Genomic DNA, 19,987 nt, shown 5'->3' with positions numbered 1-19,987 from the left:
ATACAACAAACTAGCTTACATTCATAAGTCTAACTTTATCATAAGGAAATCTCGTTTTTGTTTCATTTTTACCTGTGTAACTTGCATTTTAGTCTAACTGGTTTCCATTATTTAGAGAAAATAGCTTTAAAGGCTGAGTGAACTCAGTAAGAATTGTCTTTATTGGATGATAGAAGGTAAATGGGTAGGATTTTTCATAGTTTAACATCTAAAATTCTTATGTTACAATCCGTTTAAAAGCTAGAAATTCTACAATATTTTTCTTAATTATTAATTTAATATTCATTTTAAAGTTGAAAGGATTATCTGAAAAATGACATGTTGGTTACTCATTGGGCTGATAATCACAAGGTAAGCAATTTGAAACCACAAGCTGATCTCTGAGAGAAAGACGGGGCTTTCTACTCTTATAGAGTATTCTAGTCTCAGAAATTCTCAGAAGGAGTTCCACTCTTAGTATAATAGGGTCACTACAAGTTAGAATTGATTCAATAGCAGTGAGTTTTACTGAGAAGAATTGCCTAATCTGTTTCCTAATGAAAGTATACAACTGCTTAAAGACTAATCTTTTTTTATAATTTTCACTTCGAAACTTCCAATTTAAACTTGCCTTCTTCCTTTTGTCCTAAATTGTCCCTTCCCAAGTGTTCTTTATGCCCTTTATGTGGCATTATTCACCAATTCATTCATTCTTCATTTAACTGATTCTTCAGTTCCAAACGTATTCAATTGCAATAACTGTTGAATGGTTTCTAAGTGAAGTACATTGAATATTCAATATTTTTTATTTCTACTACAAGTAGCTAGCTATTGATTATCTATCTACCTATCTCCATCTGTCCTCTATCTTTCTCTCGATTTCCCTGTTACTCCTCTCTTAGTGAAGCACCCAAATTAGAGAAGTTAAGTTTTTGCTTATTTTTTTTCCTCTCCTCTTCCTCCATTTCCTCTCCCCACCCCCTTCTCTCCGTTTCTTCTTTTGTTTATCCTCCAACATCAAATTGCTCATTGTACCAATACAAAAAAGTGGATAGATAACCATTTATTATATCTTACTTAAATCCAACTCTGCAACATTAGGGGGGCTTCTTTTCAAACTTCTGTCTCAGAAAGCGCTCAAGTGCAATTCTTTGTGAGGTTTTACAACACTTTTCCAAAGGTATGATATGTGCTCATTAATTTAAGCCTTTTATATGGAAATTTTTATTGATCCTCTAAAATATGCTTTTCCTAAAGAATAAGGTAGAAGAAATAATTTTGAAATGATATGCAAATCTTTCTGTCGCATAGTCAATATAATTTTCAACATGTTGTCTTTTATTTTAGCCTGAAAATACTAAGTAAATTATGATTTATCAGTTAATGTTCCGGTCCTTGGATAATTTGTTTTCAAATTTGTTTTCAGGTATTTCACAAGTAAATTCTCAGGTGAAGTGAACAAATATAAGTGTATTTCTCATGAGAAAAAATGACCTTATGCTTTTCTTATATCAGAAATCTTTGATAAATGATTTGACCACTGAAATGTGTCTTCCTGTCTAATAATAGCAATATTACTGTGTGCTACATCCTAGTATTCTTTAGGAATTGTATCATTAAATTATCATTTTAATTTTGAGAAATCTAAGTGAATTTTCTCCATGGAGAAATGCTTCAAATTTCTTAGTATGTCGTTCTTCTAAGGTTGTCATTTCAAATCAGTCTTAGGCTGGGTTCTCTTGAGAAGCAAAACCAATGAAGCTAATATATGCTTATATTGTAGTTAGGTGCCAATGAGTCTGGTCCCACTTATAATGACACTACGCAAATAGACTGAAACAGTGCCTGTTCCTGACACATCCTAACACTTTTCTTATATTTGAGCCCATTATTGGAGCTACTGTGTCAATCCATCTTCTTAAGGATCTTCGTGTTTTTCTTTGATCTTCTAATTCACCAAGCAGGATGTCCTGTTACAGGACTAGGGTCTTCTAGTTGAATAACCTATACACAGCATGTGAGAGGAAGTCTCATGATATACTTCCTAAGAACCATTCTGGCTGTACTCATATGAAAATGTGTTCTTCTGTCAATCTATAATACTTTTTATATTCTTCTTCAACACACTAATTCCAATATATCCAATTTTTTTGCCATTGTCCTTATTCAATTTCCAACACCCTCATGCATCTGTGGCCATTGAGAATACCATCACTCGGGTCAAGCATACCTTATTCCTCAACATAACATCCCAGCCCTTCAATATTCTTAAAAGCCTGCGTGTAGTAGATTTGCCCAATGTAAAACAGTGCTTGCTTTTTGCGTGCTGATTTCATGAAAATTGATCGAGAATCCAAGCAACATAAAACCCTTGACAACTCCGATCTTTTCTCCATTGATCAAGACGTTGTCTGTTCAGTTGTGGGTATTTTTTTGGTTGTTGTTTTATTTTTTAATCTGATTTGCAATCCATATAGGACCCTGGATATTTGCTTTTCAACAGCAAATTCTTCAGCCTTTACTTCCTGCCATTTGTTGTCTTTATATCTCAGTTAATAAGATTCCCTTCATCAGAGAGTCCGGCTTTTTGGATAATTTGCCCAGCATAGCGATGGGCTAAGTACAGTGTGGGATACAAGATACAGATCTATCAGTTTGCCACACTGTGGTAGCTTGTGTGTTGCTATGAAACCACCACTGCTCAGTGTGTCATGCTGTGCTGGCTTGCGTGTTGCTGTGATGCTGTAAGATGTGGCTCTGGCATTTCAAAGGGCAGAAGGGTCACCCCAAGTGAACACTTCCAGCAGAGGTTGCAGACAAAACAGACCAAGAAGAACTAGGCTCCCGTCTTAGGAATTAGCAACTGAAAATCTTATCGACTGAACTGAAACAGTGTCATATATGGAAAATCTCTTGAGAAGAAGCATGAGGTTGATAGAGAGGGTGCCAGAAGGTGAACTTCTCAGATTGGAAACCCCTCCAAATATGAGTGAGGAAGAGCTGTCTTCTCCAGGAGGAGTAGAGAATGAGGGCATGGAGAGGGCAAAGCCTGGGGAGTACAGCCTGTAGGGCCTTCGTCTGCTGCTGGTGAGCTGTGAATCGAGTGAGAACAGCTGCAAGCTTAAACCAAAACATCAGAACTTGGAATATCGCAAGTATGAATCGAAGAAGATTGAAATCACCAAAATGAAATGGAATACATAAAATCTACATTCTCCACATTATTGAGATGAAATGTACCAGCATTGACCAGTTTGAAAATCCTGCTTACTTTGCTGAGAATGAAACAATCAAGAGGAAAGGTATTGAATTCATAGTCAAAAGGATATTTAAAAAGATATCTTGAAGTAAGATGCTGCCTGTGGTATGATTATATCTAACTACACTTTTTGAAATCTGAACACAACTTTTATTCAAATTTATGCAACAACCATCATAGCTAGTGATGAAGAATTGAAAGGATTCTGCAAAATTCATCAGCTGAAATTGATCAAACATGCCATAAAGTTGCATTTGTAGTTATCGGCAATAAGAATGCAAAAGATGTAAAGATAGGAGCAGGAACAGTCATTGGAGAACATGGTCTTGGTGGTAGAAGCAAAGCTACAGCTCCCATGATAGAATTTTACCAGCCCTGTGACTGATTGATCCAGAACCTTTTTAAAACAACAAAGAGGGAGACACAGATGAAGACTTCTTTAGGTGGAATACACAGAGTTCAAATTGACCACATCTGTTTGTAAGAGATGGTGGAGAAACTCAATATCAGTAGCTCAAATTAGGCCAGGCGATGGCTGTGGTACACAGCAGTAATTGCTCTTATTGAAGAAAATTAAAACAAGTCAACAAGATCCAAACTACAACCTCTAATCTATCCCATCTAAATTTCAAGAAAACCTCAAGAGCGTATTTAGTGCATTGAGCACTAATGTCAGAAGATCTTACGGGCACTAAAAATAAAATACATGAAGAAAGTCAAAGATCATTATAAAAACATGAAAGGGGAAAAATATCAGTATGGATGTCAAAAGAAAAACTTAAACTTATTCTTAAATGTAGATTAGTTCCAGGCATACTCAAACTACGGCCCATGGGCCACATGCGGCCCGACAAGGACATTTATCTGGCCCGCTAGGTGTTTTTGTCCTGTTTTGGTTTTTTACTTCAAAATAGGGTATGTTCAGTGTGCATTGGATTCATAGTTTGTTTGTTTGTTTGTTTGTTTGTTTGTTTAACTATAATCTGATCCTCCAATGGGTCTGAGAAACACTGAACTGGCCCTCTGTTTAAAAAGTTTGAGGACCCCTGGAAGGCAGATGAAAGGAATGATGAAGTAAAGAAGCCAAGCAGAAATTTTCAATAGTTAACTGTGAAAAACAAAGTGCAATATTATATAATTACAGATCTAGACTTTAGAAAACTAAAACCGAAGGACATGCTGAGCATATCTTAAAATGAAAGACTTCAAGAAAGAAATTCAAGCCTTGAGTTGTCATATTGAAATCTTCTACAGGCAAATTATTGAGTGAAGTAGGAAACATCAGAAGCAGATGGGGAGAACGCATAGATCACTGCATCAAGAGCACCTAGTCAATAGTCGAACATTTCAAGAGGCAGCGTATTAGGCAGAACCAATAATACGGAAAGAAGACACTCGGGCTGCATTTAAAGCATTAGCCAAAAACAAGGCTCCAGGGATCGCGGAGAAACTAACTGAAATGTTTCAACAATATGATGAAGCACTGGAACCTCTCACTCACCGATGTTAGGAACATTGGAAGACAGAAGACCCACTGACTGGAAGAGATCCGTACATGTACAATTCAGATTTTTTTAACCTGTAGAATATATGAAATAAAAAAAATTGTGCTTTTTAAAATGATGAATGCTTGATAATTGTGTATTCAGCAAGCAAATCCAATACAGCAGCTCACTATTTTCTTTTCTAAAATCTTCTTTAATCACACTATTTTCCTACCAAAATATTGCTCACTTTTTCAAAATCCAACAAGAGTGCCACACATGATCTTTCCATTCAGATGAACAACTAGTATCAATATAAGCAACTACATGCAGTTCATATAATGGGTATGTGCCTGATTGTGTTTTTCATTAAGGGATAAAGTTAGAGCTGGTACCAACAACAAAATTTAATCACCATGCCCAGTCTCTCTTGAGTCATAGCAGACTGAAAAACCATAAACTTTTAATTAATAAACATGATACTTCATGGAAATGAGTTCACATATTAATTCATTCTATCTTTCTTCTTCTTTTAAATAGTTCCTCCATGGTTTCTAGTGGGCTGCTCCAGTTAGGTCCCAGCTATTGAGGGCTTCTTTTTAAGCAGACTCTGTTCACGATGGGAGTTAAGAGCAGCCCAGGTCCATACTTTTCTCTTAGGAAATATCTGAAATTACCAATAAATGAAGATGACATTTTCAGACAATGAAGGGTTATAAAAAGTGATTCAACTAACCTAAAGAGAGAGGGGATTACTTCCAGATAAGGACATGCATTTCTTAGGATGTGGGGCGCGGGGGGTGGGGGTGGGGCGGAGAAGACCCTTAATGCAGAGACCTGAGAGTATTAAGGAAGCAGAGATCAGAGCAGAGAGTGCTCCAGGTATAGCGAAGATCACGTCGAATGAGGTGGAGAATAGCGCTGGAGTTCTTGAACATTACAAAGGGATTTGAACAGGATGCAGGCCTTTAGTAAGACAGACATTTCAACTTCTTTTACAGCCTATAAAGAAAACGGTTTTCTCTGCACTAAGGAAGCCAGACAATGGGGATATCACATAAGATATTTGTTATATCTACATAATATACGTTCAAGGAATCTAATTCTATTCGAAATTAAATAAAATTGAGCACTAAAATGGTATTTTTTGCCTAAAATATGTTCCATGAGGGAGTCTATGTTTTCCACATGTATTTTCTGTTGTATCAGCTTTCCCTTTTAGTTAGAAGAAAAATTAATCAGTAATATGTTTCCAAAGTGTCTTATAAATTCATTTCTCCTCAATAAAATATTACTTTCTATATGAAACCACATTTTGATGTATTTCACTAGGACAATTAAAATGAACTATATTAGATTTCTGGTATTGAGTAGTTTTATAGTGACCATAGGCTTCAATTGAAATTATCCATTGTACCTTTTTTAGCTATAAAAATGTGTACTTCTTTTTTTAAAGAATAGTAATAATCCATGTGTTAACTATACATATATATACACAATTCCATGAAAATACTGCATTGTTCAAGAGATCTTAGGGTTATTTCAGCAATAAGCTTTGTGTTAATTATAGACACACATAATATAGAATACATTCTTCAAAGAATCTTTTATTAGAAAGAACTAAATCAGAGTGTGCAAAAGGGTTTTCAACATCATAGACATGAACTACTCTGCCCCAGAGATAATTTTAACTTTTGTGAAGTATCTGTACATTCAAAGCAATAGTCCCGTGAATGCTTACCAAAAAAGATGAATTGAGAAAATCACATTTAGTCCATGTTTGACTATTCAAATGTTACTATGGTACCATAAAAAATTACCATATTAATTGCATGGTCTGGAGAATCCAATCATACAAAATGAAGCTAGTAATTCAATACTTTAGGTAGCCACATCTTTTTCTCTCTTATCTGCTTGTGTCTTGCAAATAATTTATTCATATATTCTGGCCTAAGATTTCCTTTTGCTTTAACTGATTTTTTACTTCACTGGCAAAACCTTCAGGGAATAAAAATACAATTTTTCAAAAATGAAACTAAGGAGGTGATTTCATACCCTGATTCGGTGACTGTCACATTTCCTCTTAGATATAGACTGTGTAGCTTAAAAAATAAATGGTGATATTTCTGGATCCCCTTTCCCATCATTAAATGGCCCTCTCTCCTGTTAGAAATACTTGAAATAGTTAGAAGGGTGTAAACGCCCACAGTCCGAGCTATAGTGCCTTACATTTGCTATATTTCTCTATAATGATAACCTTTGCCTAAGTTTAAAACTTCACTAGTGTAGTTTCCAGCAAGGAGCCCTGGTGGTGCTTCGGGTTAGACCCGGGGCTGCTAACTGCAAGGCTCAGCGTTCAGACCCAAGCTTTACTCCAAGGGAGAAAGAGGAGGCTGTCTTCTACTCCAAAGACTTACAGTCTCAGAAACTCTGTATGAAGCAGAATCAACTTGATGACAGCGGGTTAGTTTCCAGTAGCTTGATGTAGAACAAGATTTGTGGTGCTGGGTGGTTAGTTAACCGCAAAGTGAGCAGCCAGTTTCCACCAGCATTTCCACAATAGAAAGATGTGGCTGTCAGCTTGCATAAATATTTACAGCCTTGAAAACCTGATGGAGCAATACTGTTCTACCCTATAGAGTTATTTTGAGTCAGTCAATTTGATAACAGTGGATGTTTCCTGAATATGTGTTATGTACACACACGCATTTTCTGCCATCAAGTCAATTCTATCTCCTAGGACAGGGTAAAACTGTTTCTGTAGATTTTTTATATTATAACTTCAAAGAGTAGAAAGCCTCATCTTTCTTGTGTATGTTTGTTGGTGGTTTCTAATTACAGACCTCAAAGTTAGCAGCCTAATGTGTGGACCACTAAGCCACCAGGACTCTCTCTCTCTCTCTCTCTCTCTCTCTTTCTCTCTCTCTCTCTCTCTCTCTCTCTCTCTCTCTCACACACACACACACACACACACACACACACACGATGAGACTTTCTGCTCAGTGAAGAGTTGTAGTCTCTGAAATCCACAGGGGTAGGGGTACACTGTCTCATAGAGTCACTATGAGTGGGAACCCAGTTGATAGAAGTGAGTTGTTTTTATGATCAATGTATTTCCAGCTATATCAATATCAAACCATACATTCTTGTATCATCTTAACTTTTGTTTTTCTGAAAATATTGTATTTGCCTTCCTTTTCCCTCTTCAGAAAAGCTATCATGATATTCTGAGATGGAAAAGAAATAGCATTTTATTTCCTGATATTATTATTCAGAGGATTAAATGAGCTTTGATGGTGTGATGGATTTTGCATTGGGCCACTAACCCCGTCACTAGCAGTAAAATCCACCTGTTGTCGCAGAGCAGGAAAACAATGCTGTGTCCATAACAAGACTCACGGTGTTGGAACCCCTAGAAAGCTGTTACTTTGTCCTGCAGGGTCATTGTAGGCTAGCGTTGACTCACTGGTTGTAGGATCTGATTTTGTGGCAATAAATACAAAACCCATTGCTTTGCATCTACTCTGACTCTCAGTGCCCCCAAAAGTCAAAGTACACCTACTCATAACGCTCCCAAGGCTGTGATCTTTACAGATACAGACCTCAGCCTCATTCTCCGGAGGAAGTGTTGGTAAATTAGAACTATCCTTAGCAGCCTTGGGCTACCAGCGCCCGCCTACATCTCCTGTTGTTAGTGTAAGGCGATGTTGTTTTAACTCAATGAAACTGTGTGTGGAAAAATATTACCCACACCACGTTTACAATCACTGTGTAAATCCTTAATTTTGAAGGCCATCTCCTTCTTTTGCTGACCTTTTTTTTGTTACTACACTTGAGCCCGTCTTTGTTGGTCTGTTTGGTTTCATTGAGAGTCTTCATCTTTTACCCTGCCATCTACCTTACTAAGCACAATGCCCTTCTTCAGGGACTGATCTTCACAATTACATGTTCAAGCATTTGAGAGGATGTCTTTCTATCTTCATTGTATGGAGCGTACCATTGGTACTTCTTACAGCACACATTTATTGTTCTCAGACAATGCGGGTGCATCGTTCAACAGTACCATAATGTAATGCATTAATTCTTCCTCAGTCTTTCTTATCCATTTTCCTGCTTTGACATATGCACATACATATAAGGTGATTATAAATTCCCAATTTGGGTCAGACAAACCTTAGTCCTTGAAGTGACATCTTTGCTTTTATCATATTTCAATGGTATTTTTGCAGCAGATTTGCTAAGTGCAATGTGTTATTTGATTTTTCCTGACTGCTGCATACGTGAACTTTGAGTGTGTTTCAAAAAAATGAAAATTCCTTGGTAATTTCCATCTTATCTCTATGAGACATTATGTTTATTACTAAGGTGGTTGTGAGTGATTTTATTTTCTTTATGTTGAAGTATAATTCATACTGAATAATTCAGTCTTTGATCTTCAGGACAGAGTGATTCAAATCCTCTCCCCTTTTAGTATCCAAGGATGTGTAATCTGAATATTGCAGGTGGTTATTGATTTACCTTCAATATTGATACTGTATTCATCTTCAGATAGTTCCATTTTCTGTGTTATTGGCTCAGGCTACATGTTGAGTTCGTTTACGTGAAAGGATATAAGCCTTGTTCCTAATTTTCCTGATTTTAACACCTCACAGGATTATCTCATTATATTCAAATAACTTTTTTCTTGCAAGTTTTCCAAGAGAACGTATTTTGATTCTTCCTCTATTTATCTGTAGTGTGTTATGATCCAAACAACAAACTGCCTCTGAATAGACGCTGAAACAAAAGGCATATCTTTGTAATCATTTCTGTGTCACATCAAGATCAAGTCATGGTGCTTCCATTCCACATGCTCTTTTGAGTCCGGCTTACATTTCTGTTATTACTAACTTAAGCAATTATTAAAAAAATATTTCAGCAAATTTTTCTCTAACTGGGACCTCAATTACATTGTTTGATAATTTCTGTGTTACATGATAGCTCTATTTTTGGAAAGTGTACGATATTGACGTTACATTCAATTGGTTGGATAACTGACTTCCAAATGTTTTGACATAGACATTGTAATATTTCCGGGATTAAAGGCATATGATGACATGTCTCAACTTGAATCTGCCAATTTTGGGAGGATTAATTTTCACCAATGCCTCCCATGAAGTTGTGCCTTCTTGACCATCTCTTACCTTTTAAAATGTTTGATGTTGACCAGTTTATGTTACAATGGCTCTGTGTTTTTATTCTATTTTCTTCTGAGGATTCCTACATTATTCAAATATTTGCCACATTCCTGTACATATAAGCCAGGTTCTCCAATGATTTGTTCAGCATACAGATGGATTAAGAATGATGAAAAGGTACAATCATGCGGCACACCTGTCATAGTTTAAATGAGGCATTATGCCATGGTTCTGTTTGCACAACTACCTCTTGATCCATGTACAAGTCCCATATATGCACAATGAAGTGTTCTGGAATTCCCATTCTTCTCAAGACTATCCATAGCTTGCTAGGATTCACACAGTTTTTCCATAATCAATGAAACACAAGTAAATCACCTACTGGTATGTTCTGCAGTCAGCCAAGATCCACCTAACATTAGCAAAGATATTCCTTGTTTTATGTCCTCTTCTAAATTTGGCATAAACCTCTGGCAGCTCCCTGCCAATGTACTGCTGCAAGATCTTCAGAAAAATTTTACTTCCATGTAATATCAATTAAATTATTCTATAAAATGAGCGTTCTATGGGTCATCTGTCTTTCGAATGGGTTAAAAAAATTAATCACTGTCAGTGTACAAGTAGTTGTCTTCCAAATTTCTTGGCATAGAACAATAAACACTTCCAATGCTTCATCTGCTTATTGAAATATTTCAATTGGTATTCCACCAATACATGGAGTTCTGATTTTGGAAATAATATGGCAGGGTTTTGCATTCACTTGAGAAATATAGAAAGATGGAGTTGTCTACTCTTATAAAGTGTTACACTCTTAGAAGCTCACAGGGTCAATTCTCCCCTGTCCCATAGAGTGGTTATGAGTAGGCATCAACTTGATGGCAGTGGAGCTTTTTAGTTTAGAGATGCTAGAGACCAATTCTTTGAAAAATACATCATGGTTAATAAAGCAGAATGCTTGCGGGGAAAAGGATGATTCCCGGGAGGCAGATGAATACGATGGTCACCACAATGGACTCAAACATAACACTGATTGTCACAGTGGTACAGGACTAGGCAGTGATTCTTTTGGTTGTAGGATACTATGAGAAAGAATTGCCACATCACAACAACAATGATGATACGCATATTTCAAGTGATTATTAGATATTTTCATGCTTAACTGAATATCATTGTTGTTAGGTGGCATTAAGTTAATTCTTTGAATATATGTCTATGTGTTGCATTCAAATTTACTTGTCTTTTAAAAAAATCAACCATAGTTGTTCTTTATATATCTAGATACAAGTCCTTTGTGGGATATACTCACTGTTATACCATTGATTGTAAATAATAGCAATCATATTCATGATTTATAAAAGTATAAACCTTTATGGGAGCAGACAGTCTCATATTGCTCCCAAGATTGACTGGGCATTTGCACCACTGACTATTGGTTAGTGGTCCAAAGACTAACTCACAGAGCCACCAGGTCTCTTTTATGAGATATAGGATTTGAAAATATTCTTCCTATCTGTGAATTTTCTTTTCAGTTTGTTGGTGGTAGTGTTTCTTCTTTTTTTTTTCCTTTGATAGTCACCCTTTTGGTATCACATCTAAGAATTCCCAGCCCAAATCAAGTTGTTGTCCTTAGGCGTCTTCCAGTTGGTTCCAACTCATAACAACCCTGTGTACAACAGAATGAAACATGGCTCGGTCCTGCAAAATCCTCACAAGTGTTATGATTGAGTCCATTGTGGCAGCCACTGTATTAATTTATCTCAATGATCGCCTTCCTCTTTTTTGCTGCTTTTTCATTTTACCAAGAATGAAGTCCTTCTCCAAGGACTGGTCTCTCTTGAAAACATGTCCAAAAGATGTGACACAAAGTCACACCATCCATCTTCTAGGGAATGTCCTGGCTGTACTTCTTCCAAAGCGTATATGTGTGTTCTTTTGGAAGTCCATAGTCTTTTTAATATTCTTCATCAGCACCATAATTCAATGGCTTGGTCTTGTTTATATGGTAACTAACTTTCACATAGATGTGACGCAACAGAAAATACCATGGCTGGAGTCTAGGAGCCCTAGTGGTACAGTGGTAACTCTGAGCTGCTAACTTCAGGATGAGCTGTTTAAATCCACCAGTGGCTCCTCAGGAGAAAGACAGAGTTTGTACTTCTAAGAAAGAGGTCCAGACTTGGAAACTCACAGGGGAAGTTCTGTCCTGTTCTACAGGGTCACTTCAAGGGAGTATCACGTGATTGAGAATTATTTTTATCTTTTTTTTCTAGGAGTTGGAGGGTTTAGGTGCAAACTTTATGACATTGACTCATTTAGATTTAATATTTGTAACAGATGTAGGCATTATTATAAAGACGAATAATTATGTGTTTTGACTCATATTGACCCCAAGTGTTAAAGTAGAGCAAATCCATATGTCTAATAACTAGACAAGAGAAGCAGTCTTAATTCTGTTACCATTAAATGTGGCTTCCAAAATTTAATTTTCAGAGATATCCTTACGTGGTTGGATTTTGTTTGCTTTTGTTTCACTGTTCATGAAACCAATTCAGATCTTAAATGGCATTCCTCATATACTTTCCACCACTTTCAAAGGCAAATAGGTCAATGGAGCATCTTATTCGTGTCATGCCAGTAGCTGAATTCTTTTGTTTTTCATTACTAATTCCCTTCATGCTCAGCTAGCACTTAAAAAAATAAATCATTTTATTGGGGGCTCATACAACTCTTATCACAATCAATACATGTATCCATTGTGTCAAGCACATTTGTATATTTGTTTCCCTCATCATTCTCAAACATTTTATTTCTACTTGAGCCCTTGGTATCAGATCCTCGATTTTTCTCCTCCATCCCCTTTTCATTGATCTGGTAACTTACCTGCAAGTACATCCTGCCTGCATTTTATTCCTGGTTTCAAATGAGACCGCAGTATGTTGATAAGGTGATAGTTTTAACACTTGTTCCATAACAAACACCTCTTCATACATTTACTCAAATTCTTATTATATACAGTCAATGAGGTAAAGTGAAAATTAATGTAGTGTTTCCTAAAATGAACCATACAACTCCATATTCCTACAGGTCATTAAAATATTGAATTTTATCTGCAATCTGAGATGCTCACCTTCCTGGCTTGATCACTGAAGACAATGGGTGCATAAACAAATGTGGTTAAGAAAGCTGATGGTGCCCAACTATCAAAAGATATAGCATCTGGGGTCATAAAGGCCTGAAGATAAACAGGTAGCTGAAAAACAACAAAGCCCACATGGTAGAAGCACACCAGCCTGTGAGATCACAAGGAATTGAAGGGATCTGGTATCAGAGACCTAAGACCGAAAAAGCCTAACATTGTGAATGAGGGTGTATGCAGAGTGGGTACCCAGGACTCATTTGTGGGCAATTGGATATCCCCTTGCAGAAGGGTCACAGGAAGGAGACTAGACAGTCAGGGTGCAGCATAGCAATGATGAAACATACAATTTTTCTCTAGTTCTTGAATGCCCCCCCCTACTATCATGATCCCAATTCTACCTTAGAAATCCAGCTGGACTGGAGGATGTACACTGGTACAAATAGGAACTGGAAACAGGGAATCCAGGACAGATGAACCCCTCAGGTCCAGTGGTGAGAATAGCGATACCGGGAGAGTGGAGGTAAGGTGGGTTAGAAAGGGGGAACTGATTACAAGGATTTGCATATAACCTCCTCCCTGGGGGTTGGACAGCAGAAAAGTGGGTGAAGGGAGATGTCAGATGGTGTAAGATATGACAAAAATAATCATTTATAAATTATTAAGGGTTCACGGAGGAGGAAGGAGTGAATACCAGGGGCTCAAGTAGAAAGCAAATATTTAGAGAATGATGAGGGAAACAAATATAAAAAAAGTGCTTGATACAATGGATGTACGTGTGGGTTGTGATGAGTAATACAAGCCACCAATAAAATGATTTAATTGAAAAATATTGAGTATTAAAATGATTAAGATGTTCGGGGGGTTCTCACAACTAAGAATTGGCTGAAAAATATACATAATGTATAGAAAACTTGTCAAAGACTCATCAAAGCATTTGGTGTATCTTACATAGGAAACATTTACAAAACTCCTCTGGGCAGAGCTTTCATAGTACGCATTTTTCCCTCCAGGTGAGCATCCAACAACTTGCTCTATATTAGTGCAACCGGTGGCGTTTCTTGGGAAGGTTCTCTCTAACCACAGGGAATTTTTTTGTGAAAGCAGTTTAGCTAGAACCTCATTTTCTGTGCTGGCTGATTGAAGAAAACAGCATGCAGTGTGAAATGTTGTTTCCTGCTCAGGAAAATGCTGCAGAATCTGTTGTGATGTTGAACATAGCTTCCAAGGACAGCACTATGGAAAAAAACTCGAGTGTATGAGTCGTTTTCTTATTACCAAGAAGGTGAAATGTCAATTGATGACAAACCTAATTCTGGATGTCCATTAACATCCCAAAAGAATGAAAATGTCAACTTGTAGTGCATTTGGATTTCGTTCCACCATGCCAGGCTGCTAACCAAGTTTCCTATTTAGAGGTTCTGAAAATATAAGAGTGTGTGATGGAAAAGGTCTGTTTGTGGCAGACAGGGACTTGTTTTGCCACCATGACAATGCACCGGCTCATACAACCATCAAGGTGGTCCCATTTTTTGGCAGAAACAGCATGATTCTCTTGCACCACACACCTTTCTCACCTGACCTTGCTCTGTGTGACTTCTTTTTGCTTCCATCAATGAAGAAGGAGATGAAAGGCCTGTGATTTAAGGATGCAAACGAGGTGAAGAAAAAATGAGGGAGGGGCTCTCAGCCCTCCAAACAGATGAATTTGGAAAATGTTTCCAAGAATGCATCACAGATTTGACAAATGTATTAAGTGCAGTGGAGAGGACTTTGAACGTGATAAGGATTTTTTGTTATATATATATAAAATCTTTTTTTAAATTCTGGTTTTTTTTGGGGGGGTAATATATAGCTCATATCTAGCTCATAAAAAAGACTGAACATAGGAATGGAACTTATCAAGTGACAAACCTTTTGATCTGTGTATTAAATTGTCAGATAAAGTGATTTACTTTTCTTAATAGAAGCCTGCTCATTACAAAGGGGCAAGCTGAGAGGTACAGGTGATTTTTTTCCATTCTTACAGCTAAATTACAACATTCCACTGACAGTAAAGTAGCTCCTGCTGTGACAAGTATTGATCTTATTTCCCCTTTGAGACTCCTAACAAGCCACCTGCAACTTTCTGAAATATTCAACTGGAGCACCGGTTTGTCAGAATGATAAGTTAACAGAAATTTTCTTTTATTCTCTTGTGTAAAAATAAAACACAATTAGTACTGTCTATATATTCACTGATTACATGTTTTTTGCAGCTGATTGAATTATCTAATCATTGAAGCTGAAATTTCTTCTTATTTTAACTAAGTATATGTTTATTTTGCATATAGTTAAAAATAATGAGCAAGTTCATATATATCATAATAAAACGGAGGAATATGAATCAAAATAAGAATGAAAGATGTAAATCTATCATCCAAATGAACGTTAATGTATCAATTTAAAATTGTTTCAACTACATTGTATAATGAAATGGAGTAGTTCCACAAGTAATAAAATAAACAAGAAAAGAAATTTTATAAAAGATTATTTCTTACTCATAATAATTTTCAAATAGAAACTATACATGAATAGAATGAAAGCGGAAAATATTTAGGGCAGTGTTGGCTTATGGTTTTCTGAGGATATCAAGTAGCACAAGTTAACACAGATTTTGAAGAAATAATTTTTAAATATAATACTTTATTGAAATTTGTACAACAACTAGCTGTAAAAAGAACATAAATGACTAGTACACTAGAAATGTAATGTTAAATCTTAGTGAAAGGGAAAAATGAGTCTAATATTAATAAGCCCAAATCAAGATAATATAGAAGAGAAAAAGTTTCCAAGATCAATGATGATTTCAAATATGCTTCAGCATATTTCTCAGTTATATTATATACTAAAATAACAATTCTTCTTAATTATAGGTGCAAATGAACATTAGTTAAGCAAAGTACCAAGTTAGTGAAAATGATGAAGATGCTCAGAAAGCTGGATTGATACACTCTTTGCAATGATTGGCTTAAAAAAGGCATATTATGTGTGTTATTCTTGCTGTAAGGAGTTATCAAGTTGGTTCCTACCCATAGTGACCCTGAGAGCAACAGAAAACAACATTGCATGGTCCTGCATCACCCTTAAAATTGCCCCTTGTGCCTGAGCCCATTGATACAATCATGGTGTCAAGTCATCTCCTTCACCGTCTTCGTGTGTTTCACCAACCCTCCACTTTACAAAGCATTGGGTCCTTCTCCAGGGACTTCCCTCTCCTGACAATATATCCAACAGATGTAAGATTAAGTCTTCCGTCCTTGACTCTAAAGAGCACTCAGGTCTTTTTTTTTTGTCCCAAATGGATCATTTTGTCCTTTTATTAGTCTTTTTTGGTAGGCCAGTACTATCAATATTTTTCTCTAACATCATGATTCAAATACATCATTCTTCTTCAGTCTTCTTTATTCAATATACATCATTCACAAGCATATGATGTAATGGAGAAAACCAAAACTTGGGTCAGGTGCACCATAGTCCTCAAAGTAATGATTTTTGTTCTCAATACTCTAAAGAGGTCTTGGGCAGTAAATTTAATTAATACAACATGATTTTGATCTCTTGACTGCTGCTTTCATGAGCATTACGGACAAAAGTCTTCACAATTTCAGCTCTTTCTTCATTTACCATGCTGCGACCTACTGGTCCAGTTGTGAGGATTCTGGTGTTCTTTACATTGAGTTGTAATCCATAACAAAGGCTGCAATCCTTGATCTTCATCAAATGCTTCAGGTTCCCACTTACAGTGAACAAGCACATGTCATCTGCCTATCTCAGGTGTTAATAAGCTTTCCTCTAACCTTGATGCCACATTCTTCTTCATATAATTCAGTCTCAATTATTTGCTTAGCACACAGATTGAATAAGTACGGTGAGAAGAAAAATCCTGAGTCACACCTTTCCTGATTTAAAACCATGTAGTAGGACTTCCGGGAAGATGGCGACGGAGTGACACACACCAGAGGGACTCCGCAGAATCCAGTCCAGGAGAGTTGCTCAGAGTGAAATTCAACGCCACTGGATCGCAGGAGGTGCATCATAAAGATAAGTAGGCACAGATCCACGGGGTTTTGAGGGGCTGGGGGCTTTTGGCTTACCTCAGTGGAAGCCGGCTGGGGCTCGACCCTAGTCCAGTTGCCGGATCTGCCCAAGCCGGGACCATTTGGAGCCTGTAGCAGGGCTTGGTCTCAGCACAGCCACAGTTTTTCCCTATCTGTCTCAGGGCAGGAACAGGACTCTTACGGCTCCACCGGCAGGGATCGGGGTTCATCTATATTGTTGCTTCTGTTTGCGTCTCTGCTTCATATTCCCACACAGCCTTGGAGAGCTGCGCAGGGGCTTTTTCAAGGCACAGCCGCAGCCGCGTGGTCTGAGCAGGGAATAAACCCAAACCCCCACAGCTCCATAGGCAAGGATCAAGCTTCAGCTACACGGCGGCGTCTGTTAACATCTCTGCTCTCTGTCCCCCCATTTCTCTGGGGGCGGCTCAGCAGTTTTCTTGTACCCTTCTTGGGGCTCAGCTGCAAACTACCGCTGGGGCTTGGGGCAGGGAGTAAGCCCTTGTAGATCCACAGGCAGGGAGTGGGACTCAGCTACATAGTTTCTTTTGCTTCCCTCGCTTCCCTGTACCCCTGCACAGTCTAGTCTCACTTTTTGATTTTTCTCACCCCCCTTGTTCCTGCCCTGCTCTCTCACACTCCATTGAGGACTTACAGGGCACTCCCATTGCCCTAGGGCATTTGCGCCTGGGTCACACCCAGCTAGGTGAGCTCCACCCTGCATAGATAGCCCAAGGCTAGGGTAAGGCCTGCTTGCTCTCCAGGGGATACTCCTCAGACTTCTCACCAGGGAGTTCCTGCCTGTGTACCTGGGGACATAAGGCAGCTCAGCCAACACTTATCAATATTCAAACCAATAGCGGGAACTTCAGCCCAGCCTCTGCAACACTGGTGCAGGCAGTCGATCTGCCATCTGGGGCACTCCCCTAATAGGAAAGCCACAGGAAGATGAAGTGGTAGTTTAATCCCATAGCAAAATCAGCTGTAGGCAGATCGAAGAAGAATTCCTATAAGTCTTCCAGAGAGAGACTAGAAAATGGCACCTGGTCCCTCAAAAACAACTCAACGCAAACAGCCATCACCCCCAACGACCTCAACGAAAAAACAGGAGAAACAAAAGGCAAAGGAAGATGTCCTGAACATAACAACATACATAGAAGAAGCAGACATTGAGATGCCATACAAAGAAGCTCTCAGAATGGTGCTTGGAGCGATGCAGAATATGAGGGAAACACTACAGAAAAAGGATGAAATGATAGAGGAGATAAAAGACATATACCAAAGGAAAATACAGGAGCTTGAGGAGCAGGTAATGAAAAACAATAGCAGAATCATGTTCCTTGAGAATTGATTGGAGGAATCAGAGAACCACATCAGTGTCGTGGAGGACAGCCAAGCAGACTTTAATAAACGTGAACAAAAATCTAATAAGAGCATCAGAGAAGCCAAAGAAAACCTAAGAGCTATGTCTGATGCTATGAAGCGGAACAACATTAGAATTATTGGCCTACCGGAGGAAGACACAACAAAGAAGTCATCTGCAACAATAGCGAGAGAATTCTTGGAGGAAAACTTCCCCAGCCTAATGAATGAAAACCAAGCAACCATCCAGGAGGCTTAAAGAACACCAGCACGACGGGACCCCAAGAAGAAATCACCAAGGCACATAATAGTTAAACTTTCAAACTTTGAGGAAAAGGAGAAAATCATGAGAGCAGCTAGGGAAAAGCAAGCAATCACATATAAAGGTTCCCACATAAGGATATGCTCAGACCTATCAGCAGAAACTATGAAAAAAAGGAGAGAGTGGAGTAACATATTCCAAAAATTGAAAGAAAACAACGCAAATCCAAGAATACTCTACCCAGCCAAATTATTGATCAAGATCGATGGAGAAGTAAAAGTCTTCCCAGACAAGGAAAAACTCAAAAAATACGTTACAACAAACCCAGCATTACAAAAGGTCCTTGCTGACTCAGTATGGGCAGAAGAACAACACTCACCAAGCACAAATAAGACACCAGCACATAGAACAACCTCACCCAGAGCACAACAAAGAGAAAACAGACCCCAAGATAGCAATGACTTAAGGATGGAAAGAAGTCAAGAATGATACACACACAAAACACACACTAATGAGAAAGGAAAGTAGGAAAACTCCCAACACAAAAAGTATAAAATGGCATCACAGAGTCCGCACATGGAGATCATAACCCTGAATATCAATGGCCTGAACTCAGGCATTAAAAGATTGAGACTAGCAGAATGGCTTAGAAAACACAACCCATCAATTTGCTGCCTACAGGAGACACACCTCAAGTCTACAGACAAAAATAGGCTGAGAATCAAAGGCTGGAGAAGGACCTACCAAGCAAACAGCAACACAAAGAAAGCAGGGGTTGCAATCCTTATCTCGGATAAAATTGACCTCAAAGTGCAAACCATAAAAAGAGATAAGGAGGGACACTATATAATGCTCAAGGGAATGATAGACAATGAACCACTAAGCATTGTAAACATATATTCCCCGAATGAGAGACCAGCTCAATACGTGAACCAAACACTCCAAAAGATTAAGAAAGAAATCACAGACTCGACAATTATAGTGGGTGACTTCAACACACCACTCACTGAGAAAGACAGATCACAGGGAAAGAAACTCAACAAGGAGACTAGAGAGCTAAACTCCACAATTAGACAATTTGACCTAATAGATATTTACAGAGCTTTTCATCCAAATACAAAAAATTTCACATTCTTTTCAAGTCCCCATGGCACATATTCGAAGATAGACCACATGCTGGGGCATAAGGCAAATCTACATAAATTTAAGCACATTGAAATAATACAGACCT

Source organism: Tenrec ecaudatus, chromosome 2 (assembly GCF_050624435.1).
Source record: "Tenrec ecaudatus isolate mTenEca1 chromosome 2, mTenEca1.hap1, whole genome shotgun sequence".
NCBI classification, from domain to species: domain Eukaryota; kingdom Metazoa; phylum Chordata; class Mammalia; order Afrosoricida; family Tenrecidae; genus Tenrec; species Tenrec ecaudatus.
This window is presented reverse-complemented; position numbering follows the sequence as displayed.